Raw genomic sequence first — 13479 nt, 5'->3', positions numbered from 1 at the left:
TAGAGTTAGATTACCTTGAAGGCAATAATATTTCAAGTCATGTGACTTCATATGAGTGTAGTTGGTATGTCACCACAAGTATCCTGATGACAAGAGAAAAATGAAAAATCATGCAGATATTTGTCATATCCTAACCAGACACTGGGTACTGAACACACCCAGCTCAACAGCTCCCCAGTGCAAACAGGAATAGAAAAAGACAAGACACATTCCTGCTAGGAAAAGATATTCAGAAATGAATCACGAAATGATAAATTATAAGGCTGACCTTCTCAAACTTGATGTTAAAGACCTCAGCAGCAAAAGAGAGTTTATTTTTAAGCGGGTGGACGTAACTTATGTAGGTGCTTGAGATATGAACCCAAGGCAAGGGTGATATACATATAAAACTTTGACTTGGACAACTCATTTCATTCATTTTATTAATTCTTGACATTTGATTAGCCTTCCAGTATTTAATTCCCAAATCCCAAGAGCAAATAACCTATATGTACTGAATTCTTTTTTAATTCTACAGATGTGTGTGTGTGTGTGTAAAACACAACTTAACACAGGGCAGTGAACAGTTCATTATAAAATACAGGATCAGCCGGCGCCGCGGCTCACTAGGCTAATCCTCCGCCTAGCGGCGCTGGCACACCAGATTCTAGTCCCGGTCGGAGCGCCGGATTCTTTCCAGGTTGCCCCTCTTCCAGGCCAGCTCTCTGCTGTGGCCAGGGAGTGCAGTGGAGGATGGCCCAAGTGCTTGGGCCCTGCACCCCATGGGAGACCAGGAGAAGTACCTGGCTCCTGCCTTCGGATCAGCGTGGTATGCTGGCAGCAGCGCGCCGGCCGCGGTGGCCATTGGAGGGTGAATCAACGGCAAAAGGAAGACCTTTGTCTCTGTCTCTCTCTCTCTCACTGTCCACTCTGCCTGTAAAAAAAAAAAAATACAGGATCCATATTGATGCACATTCTTGCTAGCTTTCCATGGGACCCCAGCCTAAGCCTTCTTAAGAGACACACTGCTTGTCTATCTCTTGGGGTATGACAATGTAATATATATGACCATCATTTTCATTCCCCTCATGCATTCTTTGCCCTGTTGAAACAGAACTGAGATGTTAATCAGATGAAAACTCAAACTGATTTGTTTATTACTGAAGATGTATTTAAGGCTGTCACCATGACCTGTATCCATCAGTAACCTCACACATTGTTAAAGGAACACCAGTAACCAAACCTGACATTTTTCAAAAACCCTGCCAACTTTAGTAAAAAGTCTACATAAAAATGTATCTCCTGGACATTGTATATGGGTGCCTTTTTGTGTCCTAGCTGCTCCACTTCCAATCCAGCTCCCTGCTAATGTGCCTGGGAAAGCAACTGCAGATGGCCCAAGTGTTTGGGCCCCTGCTGCCCATGTGGGAGACCCAAATAAAGCTCCTGGTTGCTGGCTTTGGCCTGGCCTAGCCCTGGCCATTGTGGTCATATGGGGAGTAAACCCACTGATGGAGGATTTCTCTGTCTGTGTCTCTCCCTCTTTCTCTATAATTTTGACTTTCAAATAGATAAATAAATAAATCTTTTTTTTTTTTTTTTTTTTTTTTTACAGGCAGAGTGGACAGTGAGAGAGAGAGAGAGAGAGAGAGAAAGGTCTTCCTTTGCCGTTGGTTCACCCTCCAATGGCCGCCGCTGCAGCCGGCGCACCGCGCTGATCCTGGCAGGAGCCAGGAGCCAGGTGCTTTTCCTGGTCTCCCATGGGGTGCAGGGCCCAAGCACCTGGGCCATCCTCCACTGCACTCCCTGGCCATAGCAGAGAGCTGGCCTGGAAGAGGGGCAACCGGGACAGAATCCGGCGCCCCAACCGGGACTAGAACCCGGTGTGCCGGCGCCGCAAGGTGGAGGATTAGCCTATTGAGCCACGGCGCCGGCTCTAAATAAATCTTTTTTAAAAATGTATTTCTTTGCTCTACTTCTCTACTACCTTCCTGTCCATTTTGAGATTTATTTGAATTTTGTCCACATTAGAGAAATCAAAAATAAAAGCACTCTGCCACTTTTTCAGTGAGATTGAGACTTGATTTGACTTTGACCTGTCTACTTACCAAGCAGAATACAAGAGCAGGGGCCGGCGCTGTGGCATAGCCAGTAAAGCTGCCGCCTGTAGTGTTGGCATCCCATATGAGCGACGGTTCGAGATTTGGCTGCTCTGCTTCCCATCCAGCTCTCTGCTATGGCCTGGGAAAGCAGTAGAAGATGGCCCAAGTCCTTGGGCCCCTGCACTCATGTGGGAGACCCAGAAGAAGCTCCTGGCTCCTGGTGTCGAATCGGCACAGCATCAGCCATTGCAGCCAACTGGGGAGTGAACCAGCAGATGGAAGACCTCTGTCTCTCTGCCTCTCCTTCTCTCTCTTTGCAATTGTAACTTTCGAATAAATAAATAAATCTTAAAAAAAAAGAAGAGAACATGAATGTATAATTTTAAAAAAAAGAATGCAAGAACAAAGAGTCGGACCAATGGTTCTTACCTACTAAACCAAATCTATCATTGGTGCTTATGTGTTCTCCCGATGACAAGTGACTTTAGCTTCTTTGAGGTTACTTGAACACCACATAGGATCAACTCAATGCCCTTGGCATCCAGCAAAGCATTAGCATGGGCTCAAGCGCTCCCTGGGGGAAACAGCTGCATTGATGAAAAGACTGATCAAGCAAGTCTTTCAAGAGCGTTTATTGGTGAGGCCTCTCCTTTCAAGTGCATGAGCAAGAAGCTCTCACCTGAGCCTTCCGTCAGGGTGACAGACAGGTGCATCAAAACCTCTGGGATTAAGTTCGCAGGTCCACAGAGTTTAACTGTTAAGGGTTTGCAAGAGAGACACAGGAAGCGTTCAGTTTGTGGGCAGGAAAGGATCCTGACATGTGCAATCAAATAGAAGACGGCTATTTCCGTGTTCGGCACGGTTTATGCGTGGTGATGCTGCTCCACAGACTTCAGTGCCATGCGGTGGTTTACCGAGGACTCAGTAGTTAGGTCAGGCGGAGCCTCCCTGGGTGCCCGTGAGGAATTCCCCCTCAAAATACCCCATTTCTCTGCCTGGGAAGGTGTCACCAGCTGAGTAGGATCTGTTTAAACTCAGATACCTTCATGTTAATGGTTGGTGGATTAAGGGTGGAGACTTGATGCAATGATGGCGTCTGAGGGGTGGAGCCCATGGGAGGTGTTTACGTCAGTGGGGAGCGTGCCCTCTTGCAAGCGGTTGGATTATGTGTGTTCAAGTTCCGCCTAGGTTCTTTCTGTCTCCCTGCTGCCTGAGTCACCCTGTGGTCATGCCTCCACGCCCACCTAACCAGCCTGCATTGGACAGCTGATCCTGTAACCTCCCACCGTGAGCTGAAATAAAACTTCTCTTTCCCAAAGAAGCTCTTCTTGGGTATTTCTGTTAAAGCAAAAACAGGCAGACCAATACAGGAGGTGAGCTCTTCAAAATAATAGGAGTTGGGGCTGGCGCTGTGGCACAGTGGGTTAAAGCCTCATCCTGTGGCGCCAGCATCCCATGGGGGATACCGGTTCAAGCTCTGGCTGCTCCTCTTCTGATCCAGCTCTCTGCTATGGCCTGGGAAAGCAGTGGAAGATGGTCCAAGTCCTTGGGCCCCTGCACCTGTTTGGGAGACCCAGAAGAAGCTCCTGGCTTTGGATCAGCTCAGCTCTGGCCATTGTGGTCATTTGGGGAGTGAACCAGCAGAATGGAAGACTTCTCTCTCTGTCTCTCTGCCTCTACCCCTCTCTGTAACTCTTTCAAACAAATAAAATAAATCTTTAAAAAAAAAAAAACAAACCTGAAGTTATATGGGAATACACAGATGACTGAGTTAATTTTCTCACCTTCTCTGCTAGTTTGCTATGGCTTCCAAAACAAAATGTCACAGCCCGAGTGGTTTCAACAGCAGAAATGGATTATCTCACATCTAGAGGCTGAAGTCCAGTATCGAGGTTGGGTTGGCTGCCTCTGGGAAAGTGTGAAGGAAAAGATGGTGCCAGGGCATCATCAGCCTGCTTAACCAGCCTGTGTCGGACAGCTGATCCTGTAACCTCCTACCATGAGCTGAAAGAAAACTTCTCTTTCCAGCCTGCCTCTGCTTGGCTTACAGGCAGCCGTCTCCCGGCTGTGTCTTTACATTGTCTTCTGCACCTGTCTGCGTCCAAAGTTCATAAAGACACCATAGCGGATTAGAGCCCGCCTTCCTGACCTCACATTTACTTAGGCATTTCTACAAAGACCCTGTCTCCAAATCAGGTCTTCTTCAGAGATTTCAGGGTCTGGGACTTCCACATCTGAATTGAGAGGGTGGAGCTGCAGGGGAAGCCAACCAGCAACTTTCCTTTAGGTGTTTTGGGTTTCACACCCACAACCTCTTGGTTACTTTGTTTCCGGTTTTCTCTATGAAAGCATAGAGGAGAGCTGGTTTTTGACTGTGTTTCTCCACCAAAACCCAATAAAGAAAAAAAAAATCACCGGATGAGTTGCCATAGCAGGCTTGGGCGAGGCTGTAGTATTCAGCGTTAAGTACTAAGTAGACCGATGGGGTGAGACCACTGACACCTGGGCCAGCACGCTGGGAAGCCCTGCAGCACCTGGCTGGATGCAGAGCAGGACCACTCCCCCTGACAAATCTGCAATCAAAGTCGCCCTTAGTGATCAAGATAACAGCACTAAATGGGCATGACCTACAAGGCCAGGATATTCAGAATTTGCCTTCAGTTAACAGGGGAAGGTAAGAGGATGCCCTCTTGAGCTCCAAACACAAGCAAAATAGTCTTCGGTGCTTCCTCACACCACCCAGCAGCAAGGAGGAAGGCTCCAAGGCAGTCTGGGATTTCTCTGTCAGGTGCAACCCCAGGAACAAGCCCCCTAGCACCTCCTGGTCAGCTCTTCCTGCCTCAAATGAAGGATTTTACTTAGGTTTGACTCTTGCTTGTAGAACATAACGATCTTCAAATCTTGGGATTTGTAGCCTCTCATGTGCAAAAGAACCACAAACTGTGGCTTTTGCTTCTGGTCTGGCAACTTGTGCCTTGCATTTCTTTTCTGCACAAACATCTAAAGAAAATGCTTGGGTATACGGGAATGGCGGGGTAAGGCAGGGGGACAGTTTTCCTTCGAAGGTCAGGGAAGACGAGCTCCTTTCGAAGATGAGAAAAACGCATGAACAATACTAAGCCATGGGACTCGGGACGTGCACTGAACTTTTTCGAGGGGGTCATAGGAGGGATACTCACAAGGTTTGTGGAGGGGTGGGTGCTTGGTTCTGATGGTGTCTGGGTTTGAGTCTCAGCTCTGCTTCTGATTCCAGCTCCCTGCCTGGGAAGGCAGCAGATGATAATTCATGTGGTTGGGTCCCTGCCACCCACAAGGGGGATGAAGATTGAATTTCTGGTTCCCTACTTCAGCCTGACCCAGCCCTGACTGTTGTAGGCATTTGGGGAATGAATCAGTACATAGACAATCAATCTCTCTCTCTCTCTCTCTCTCTCTCTCTCTCTCTCTCTCTCTCCCTCTCTTCCTCTCTTCCTCTCTCTCTCCCTCTCTCTCTCTCTTTCCCCCTTTCAAATAAAAAATAATTATGGACAATGCATAGTATAGAAAAACAATACACAGACTCCAACATTTTTTGCACCAAAGTAAGCTTATGTTTTAACTCCACTTTCCACGAATTTTTTGAAGCCTCTTCGTTTGTATGTTCTCACTCAAAGATATTCGTGGCAAAGCGAACGTATCATCACAGTCCTCCTGAGAAAGCACAAACAGACCATCCTGAACTCAGCAAAAAGCCTACACCACCATCTGTTGCTGTGTTGAAACAAGACCGGGCAGTTGGGACAAGAGCCGGAGACAAGCGCAAGGCACCCTGGAACTCAGAAATGCACCTCCTCCGAGCCCTGAGCTTAGAAACCTAGAGGAGCAAAGGAAGTTCCTGGGAGGCTGTAGGGAAGCTCCGATTATTATATTCTTCAGAAGGTGAGAGCGCGCTGAGTGCACGTTTATGTAACTTTACCAAAGCGAGACAGATCAAACAAAGGCGAAACGGAAGTTTGAAGGAAGGAATATTCTCAAGCTGTTTTCAAGGGATAGCCCCTCCCCTTCAACTCACACAGCTCTTGTCACACAGCCTACATCTTGACGATTTGCTAAACTATAATTTAATCGACAAAAATTTAAACCAGCCTCTTAAATGACATGAGGCTTACGCTGCCCCGCGTCCACCTGAATTTGACACCGTGTCCCAAATGTTAAAGGGGAAGGAGCGCTCTGAAATAAGACAGTCTCTTGTGAAACACAACACATGGCAACACTGGTCATTGTCTTTATCTAAGGGCCGTCCGGCTGCACTGTCTATGACACTGCGAATGTCGCCTGCAAACAGCAGCGTGCGTGAGCAGGGGAAGGCTTTGGGATAAGAAGGACAGGCTTTCCTGACATGCTGGACAAACCGCAGCTCAATTAGATCATCTGGACTTTAATAAAGAAGAATGGGAGCCACAGAACACGACCAAACGTGTTGGATTTGCAGCAGCCAGTCTCTCTGGGCTGTTCCCGAGACTTCAAGCCGACCCTCAATGAGAAAGCCCAAGGGAGCAGTTAGCGCAGTAGCCGAGAGCCCCGTGCCGCCTGTGATTTCTGCAGCGTCTGTATGATGTGGCCACCCTGGCTTTCCCTGCCGCTCTGCACCACCCCCCCACCGCCCCCGCAACTCCCCGGCCGGCGGCAGGTGGTCGGGAGGTCCCCGGGCCGCGGTGCCAGAAGCAGCCGGCAGGTGGCGCCCCGAGCCACCGGCTGGGCCCGGCGAGCCGCGGGCGGCTGAGGACGGCAGGGCAGGCGAGGACTTTGATTCATAAAAAACATAAATTGTACTTGATGAACAATAATAATAAAGGAAATTGACTACTGGGCACCATAGAGATGAATTTTTAAAGCCCAGAAATCAAGTTATTTGAGATTATTTAATTTAATTTACTAAATTTGAGTAACTGTGCGATGTAATGGTGCATGGCGTGGTATTTAGGTTTTATAGCTTCTAAATGCTTCTCTTTAGGGTGATTGCACTCGGTTGCACGGTCGCCAGAGAACTCTGTCCCCATCTCCAAGCTGTGTAAACAAATTGAGGAGAGAATAATTACCCACTGAGAGAGAGGCGGGGACAGCCTACTGAGGGCGGAGAGAGCAATGGCTACAAAATGTCCCCTTTCAAGCTAATACACTGCCTCAAAAGTACTCAGAAATCAGAACTGGAAGCTTCATTCGAGTAAATCCGGCATCCAGGCCCAGTCTAAGCGCTTTCTTGTGGGTGAATCCCTGTCTCTTAATAAAAAGATCTATCATTGTGTTTACATTCCCACCCAGGTTTTTTTTGTTAGATGTTTATTTATTTGAAAGTCAGCAATGCAGAGAGAGATAGAGATCTCCTAAGGGCTTATTTGCTCCCCAAATGCAGGCAATAGTCCAGGGGTGGGCCAGGCAGAAGTCAGGAAGGAGCCTGGAACTCCATCCAGGTCTCCTACATGGGTGGCAGGGGCTCAAGTACTTGAGCCATCACCTGCTGCCTTCCAGGGTATGTGTGAGAAGGAAGTGGAACTGGGAAGCAGAGCCAGGACTCCAATTCTGGCACTCCGGTGTGGGATGCAGGTGTCTGCTGTACCACAATGCCACCGCGAGCTCACATGCTGTAAACTGAAGAATGTGTATTTACAGCAGCTTCCCCACTGACAAACTAGAGACTGCAAAATCTACAATCTCGTCATTTGATCAAAGAACATTTTTCTTGCAAGCAAATACAAAAATTGCTTTCATGAATAAACTGCTCACACACACTGTGTGTCCGTATGAGAGTGCATGTGTGTGTACATGCACCTGTGTACTAACATGAATCTCGATGTGAGTGTGTACGTATACTGGTGTACACGCTGTCTGGGTACTACACTCTTCTATTGTTTTCAGTGGAGCTGATTTTGGCACCAGCTCTTTAGCACTTTGGAAGGGCCTTCATTAGCACTGGGAGAGTATCCAAAAAGAATCCAGAAAAATCAACACATGGCTGCTCTTGTTCTCACGATAAATGACAGCTTTCCTGGAAAACAACAACAGTCAAGAAGCAAAACAAAAACCAAAAAGCAACAACAGTAGCAATAATATGAATAGAGGAAGTCAGACATCACTAACTCGGAATTTTTTTAAATTTTAATTTATTTATTTATTCAATTTTTGCAACTGTCTTCTTTTGCCACAAAGCCCCTGGGTACTTTCACACAATTAAAAATATAAATAATGAAAGTATATTAAGAACCCTAGGGGGAGAAAAGCAACAATGGAGCAGCTACGTCTCTTTGAAAACACAATGTACTGGAGAACTGGGTATGGTATAATTTCCCCATGAAACCCCACCAGACTCCAAGATGAAGTCTGTCTGTTGACACTGTCACGCCAATAATCCACAATTCTTTGGAGCCAGAGTTCCGGAGAAGAGGCTTTCTTGGAAAACAGAATTTTCCTAAATACCTGAAAGTCTTGAAATCATTCACAGAAATTCTCAGGTTGTTCAGAGGCCAGGAGCATGGGCAGGGAAAGTATTGATTCCAGACCAGTCCAAAACGCAGTAATACTCAGAGCGTGTGCGTAGAAATAGGCCCTAATATGTTCTCACGGATTGCTGAAGGCTCTGGGGACAGTAGTTCACCCTCAGAAATGGCCCCCTTGCCTCCAACTGCCAAGCACTATTCTGAATAAGCGAGCACAGGCTCCTGTTGAACACAGGTGTCTGACTTTCTCGTAAGAACCAGAAAGCCAATGGAGTTGAGAATTTGTGTTTCTTATGCTTTAAATGGTAGACAAGAAGTCACATGTGGAAGAGAAGCTGTGACCATATAATAGAAGATGTTGACTCAAAGGATTGATTCCCTTGTACTTCAGCTGTCAAAACTACAGTGGGAAAATGGGAGGCCCTTTGGAGCTGGTGGCTTTGTCCAGGAGACCAGCCATCGCAGAAGAACCCCTTGTGAGTCTAAGGCAAAGAGAAGTTGCTATGCAAATTGCTCCTTCGTTAGCCCCTTACCATCTCTTTCCTGTTTCTCAGTTAGTGGTGTTTGCATTCAAGGGTCTTGGCATTTTTCATGGGAAAGGGGAAAAGGAATAGGAACACAGAGAAAGTTTTTTGAAAGGAGAGGGGCAAGTGTGTGGAATTTCTAGGCACAGGCCTCCATACAGGAAAAGGGAGCGAGCAGCACAGGCTAGAACACCCTTCGTGGGCGCCCAACATGATGCTGGTGGAGAAGGAAACTGCACATCGATGGCAAGAGAACCCTGGGAAAGAGCCAAGCCCAGCACTGAAGACATTCCCAAAGTGTGGCTCCAGAGGAATTCTAAAGACAGGAACAGGCCGAGGCTGTGGCTCACAGCACAGAGGAAGCCAACACCTCCAAAGTCATCCACTCATTGCACAGGTCTTTATCAAATGCCTCTGACACAACAGGCAAAACATTCAGCCCAGATATGCAAAAGTAAACTAGATATTCCTCCGTGGTGACTTCTTACTTAAAAACATGGCTGCCATTTTTTCTGCCTTCAAACTCAGTCAATGCACAAAATCCTCTAACTCAGGAGATGGAAGTTAAAAGCTTCTCAGATCTGTGGAATTAGAGGAAAGCAAGCCACAGAGTAGAGCGTGTGTCTACGCCAACACCTTAAACTGTCTTGGAGTCTGCTGCACACTGAGTGCACACCCTCTTGGGGACCAAGCCATTCTTCCGAATGATAGCTGAAGTGTCTGTTGACAACAGTGCGTCCTCAGAAATGGCTGCGTTTCAGCCTATTGCTGATAATTATTATGAACACGCTAACACAAGCTCGTGTTTGACAGAATTGTCTCACTCTCCAATGAGGGCCAGAAAGTCGATTGAAAGGTTTCCAAAAGGAAGAGCCATTCCAAGCAGAGCTGAGCCTCCTTCTCAAAAGCCTATTCAACAACCCTTCTCTCGTCTCCCCCAAGATGAAGATAGAAGCAGACTGGTGTTTGGCAAGGAGATCAATGTCAACACTCTCTATATTTACTTCTTCATTGGCAGTTTGGAAGGCAGCCACCATTTATGGTCCTTCATTTCCAAACAGAGAGAGAATGTGGTTTCTGCCAACAACGTCTCCGAGCCACCTGACTGACCTCTCTCTGCACAAGCCAAGAGGGGGCATGGGTCCAGGACATTAACTGTTGGCCGCCATGTTTATACCACAGTTAACACTTGCTTTTACTCAAAAAGGGCCCAACCAGAGAAGAACCTGGGCTGCAAGCTCCCTGAAATGTTTTGGTTTTCACAGAAGCAAAGCTTGGGAAGGCAGAATATGCCTGTGTCTATGCCTAACCACACAACCCCAGCAGAGTTAAGTCTGACTGGTGTTCTGTTTGGCTGGTGCAGTTGGACTGTGACAAGAAGACCTTGGAGAAAGTCCCAAAGAGCTTCATGTGCACGTGGTTGTTGATACTTTTGGAAGAATTGTCCTGAGGAAAGGCCAAATAAATTGGAATTTGTTTTGATGGAACAAAGACAGAAGGCTAGAATGGGGAGGTGGCATCTTGTGACAGTCTTTACAATGACAATGGGATAATGAGGCTGTCTTTGACAAAGAGTCAACAGCCAGTCTCAGCTTCCAGCATGGTTAGAATGGAGGGGACTTCAGCATATTTGTGGAAAATGAAATTAAAAGGTAAGTTTAGGGAGTGGGTGTTTGGTCTCACAGTTAAGATGACCACACCCCACATTATAGTGCCTGGGTTCAAGTCCCGGCTCTGGCTCCTGACTAACTTCCTGCTAATGCAGATTGGGGAAGGCAGCAATGATGGCTCAAGTAAGTGGGTTCCTGCCACTTATGTGGGAGACCAGAACTGACTTCAAAGCTCCCGGCTCTGGCTCCAGCCCATCCTCATCTATTGTGGGCATTTGGGGAATAAACCAATGGATGATGGGCTGCTCTCTCTCTCTCTCTCTCTCTCTCTCAAACAAATAATTTAGAAAGATAAGTTTATTTTGGTATAATAAACTTGAAATCCATGCATAGATTTTTTCATGATATGTCTTCCCATGAACTTCTTGATGATACCTCATCCTCAGTAGGTCCTTAGTGATTATTGATTATGGCCTTTCATTTCATGGATAATGATATTTATTTCTTGACTAGAAGTAGATCCCCTGAGTCTATATGGGACATCAGCCAACACCTGCACCAAAAGGATTCATTCAAACATCATCAAAGTGTGGAGCAGGTGTTTGGCTGCTCTGCTCCCAGGTCCAGCTTCCTGCTAATGTACACCCTGGGGAGCAACGGTGATGGCAGAAGCCCTTGGGTTCCTGCCACTAACACAGGAAACCTGGATTGAGCTCCCAGTTCATGCCTCACCCTCCACTCCTACCCCCAACCCACCTCCTTCATAAGGAGGAAGAGGGGTTAAGAGGAAGAAGAAGTAGAGCAGCCAGGACTCCAGCCAGTGCCCTATGGGATACCAGTGCTGCTGATGGTGGCTTACCCACTATGCCATTGTGGGCATTTGGGGAGTGACCCAGCAGATGGGAACTATCCCTGTCTCCCTGTCTCTGTCTCTCAAATAAATGAAATAAATAATAAAACATTTTTAGAAGCACAGACTTGTGGCAGGTGTTGAGACATAGCAAGTTATGCTACCACTTGGGATACCTGAATTCTGTGTGGGAGTTCCCAGTTTCAATCTAATCTGGGCTTTTTTGTTTCTACAGGCACTGTGGCATACCAGGTATAGCCGCCGCCTGCAGTGCTGGCATCCCATATGGCTGCCGGTTCAAGACCCAGCTGCTCCACTTCCAATCCAGCTCTCTGCTATGGCCTGGGAAAGCAGCAGATGATGGGCCAAGTCCTTGGGCCCCTGCACCCACGTGGGAGACCCAGAAGAAGCTCCTGGCTCCTGGCTTCGGATCGGCTCAGCTCCGGCCATTGTGGCCAATTGAAGAGTGAACCAGCAGATGGAAGACTCTCTTTCTCTCTCACTGTTTCTCTCTCTCTCTCTCTCTGCCTCTCCTTCTCCCTCTGTGTAACTCTGACCTTCAAATAAATAAATAAATCTTTAAAAAATGATTTATTTTATTTGTTTGAAAGGCAAAATTACAGAGAAAGGAGAGATGGAGAGAGATCTTCCATCCACTAGTTCACACTCCAAATGGCTGCAATGGCCAAGGCTGTGCCCATTGGAAGCCAGGAGCCAGGAGCTTCTTCCAGGTCTCCCACATGAGTGCAGGAGCCCAAGCACTTGGGCCATCTTCTGCTACTTTCCCGGGTGCATTAGCAGGCAGCTGGATCAGAAATGGAACAGTTGGGGGCCAGGCCAGCGCTGTGCATAGTAGGCTAAGCCTCTGTCTCTGGTGCCAGCATCCAGTATGGGCGCCTGTTCATGTCCCAGCTGCTCATCTTCTGATCCAGCTCTCTGCTTATGGCCTGGGAAAGCAGTGGAAGATGGCCCAAGTGCTTGGGCCTCTGCACCCATGTGAGAGACCCAGTAGAAGCTCCTGGCTTCAGGTCCGCCCAGCTACAGCCGAAGCAGCCATTTGGGGAGTGAACCAGTAGAAGGAAGACCTTTCTCTCTGTTTCTCCCTCTCTCTGACTGTAACTGCTTCTCAAATAAATAAATAAAATAAAGAATAAGGAGGAAGAGGAGGTTAAGAGGAAGAAGAAGTAGAGCAGCCAGGTCTCCAGCCAGTGCCCTATGGGATACCAGTGCTGCTGATGGTGGCTTACCCACTATGCCAAAATGCCAGCCTGTAATTTGTGCTTCTGATACAGCTTCCTGCTAATGCACCTGGGAGGCAGTGAATGACAGCCAAGTGCTTGGGTTTCTGCCACCCACGTGGGAGACCTAGATGGAGTTCCCGGTGCCTGGCTTCAGCCCAACCCATCCCTGGCTGCTGTTGGGGATATTTGGGTATTGAACCAGCAGATGAAAGATACCTAGTGCTTTCTATCCCTTCCTCCCTCCTCCCCCTACACTTCATATCTATCTCTCTTTCTCTCTCTTTCTGTCTCTGTCACTGGTTTTCAAATAAATAAATAAAAATAAATTTTGCTTGACAAAAGAAGAAGCACGGACATTTCACCAAAGACATTGGTGCCTCAGTTGAAATTCTGGACTGAAATAGGCAAGTTCATTCAGTCAAAAGCATAGCACATGCCCTGCCAGGAGCCACAGATCTCCTGAACCTTATGTCAGGGTAAGATCGCTCTTGGAGAACTATTGTGTCCTAGTGCTGTAGAATGCCAACTGCTTACCTTCCGAATAGGGCGCAGGGCGAGTCCTAGTGCAGTTGGACTAAGTGCTGGAGTGAGCCTGGTTATGAAATCCAGACAGCCATCTAGTGAAGCAGCTCAGCTGTGGCTTCCCAGGTTGTCCGCACTTAGAGGCAATTTCACGGGAAGGAGGTTGTGGACACACCGT

At 47.5% G+C, this 13479-nt stretch overlaps 1 long non-coding RNA gene across 2 annotated transcripts in view; it reads right to left on the bottom strand.

The window, feature by feature from the left end:
• Positions 1 to 549: 549 nt before the first annotated feature.
• Positions 550 to 13479, bottom strand: part of LOC127490573 (uncharacterized) — a 91963-nt gene continuing 79033 nt past the window's right edge. The window contains exons 1-3 of one of the 2 annotated variants that reach the window (XR_007918606.2): positions 2511 to 8177; positions 2088 to 2428; positions 550 to 913 (exon numbers count right to left, since the gene is read on the bottom strand). This is a non-coding gene — a long non-coding RNA (uncharacterized lncRNA). Of the gene's footprint in view, positions 914 to 2087; positions 2429 to 2510; positions 8178 to 13479 lie in introns of those variants that run through there. The other variant, XR_011389108.1, reaches the window with a different exon arrangement.

Source organism: Oryctolagus cuniculus, chromosome 6, assembly GCF_964237555.1.
Source record: "Oryctolagus cuniculus chromosome 6, mOryCun1.1, whole genome shotgun sequence".
Lineage (NCBI taxonomy): Eukaryota > Metazoa > Chordata > Mammalia > Lagomorpha > Leporidae > Oryctolagus > Oryctolagus cuniculus.
The sequence above is the reverse complement of the archived record's forward strand: the minus strand, read 5'-3'. Positions and strand labels throughout refer to the sequence as shown.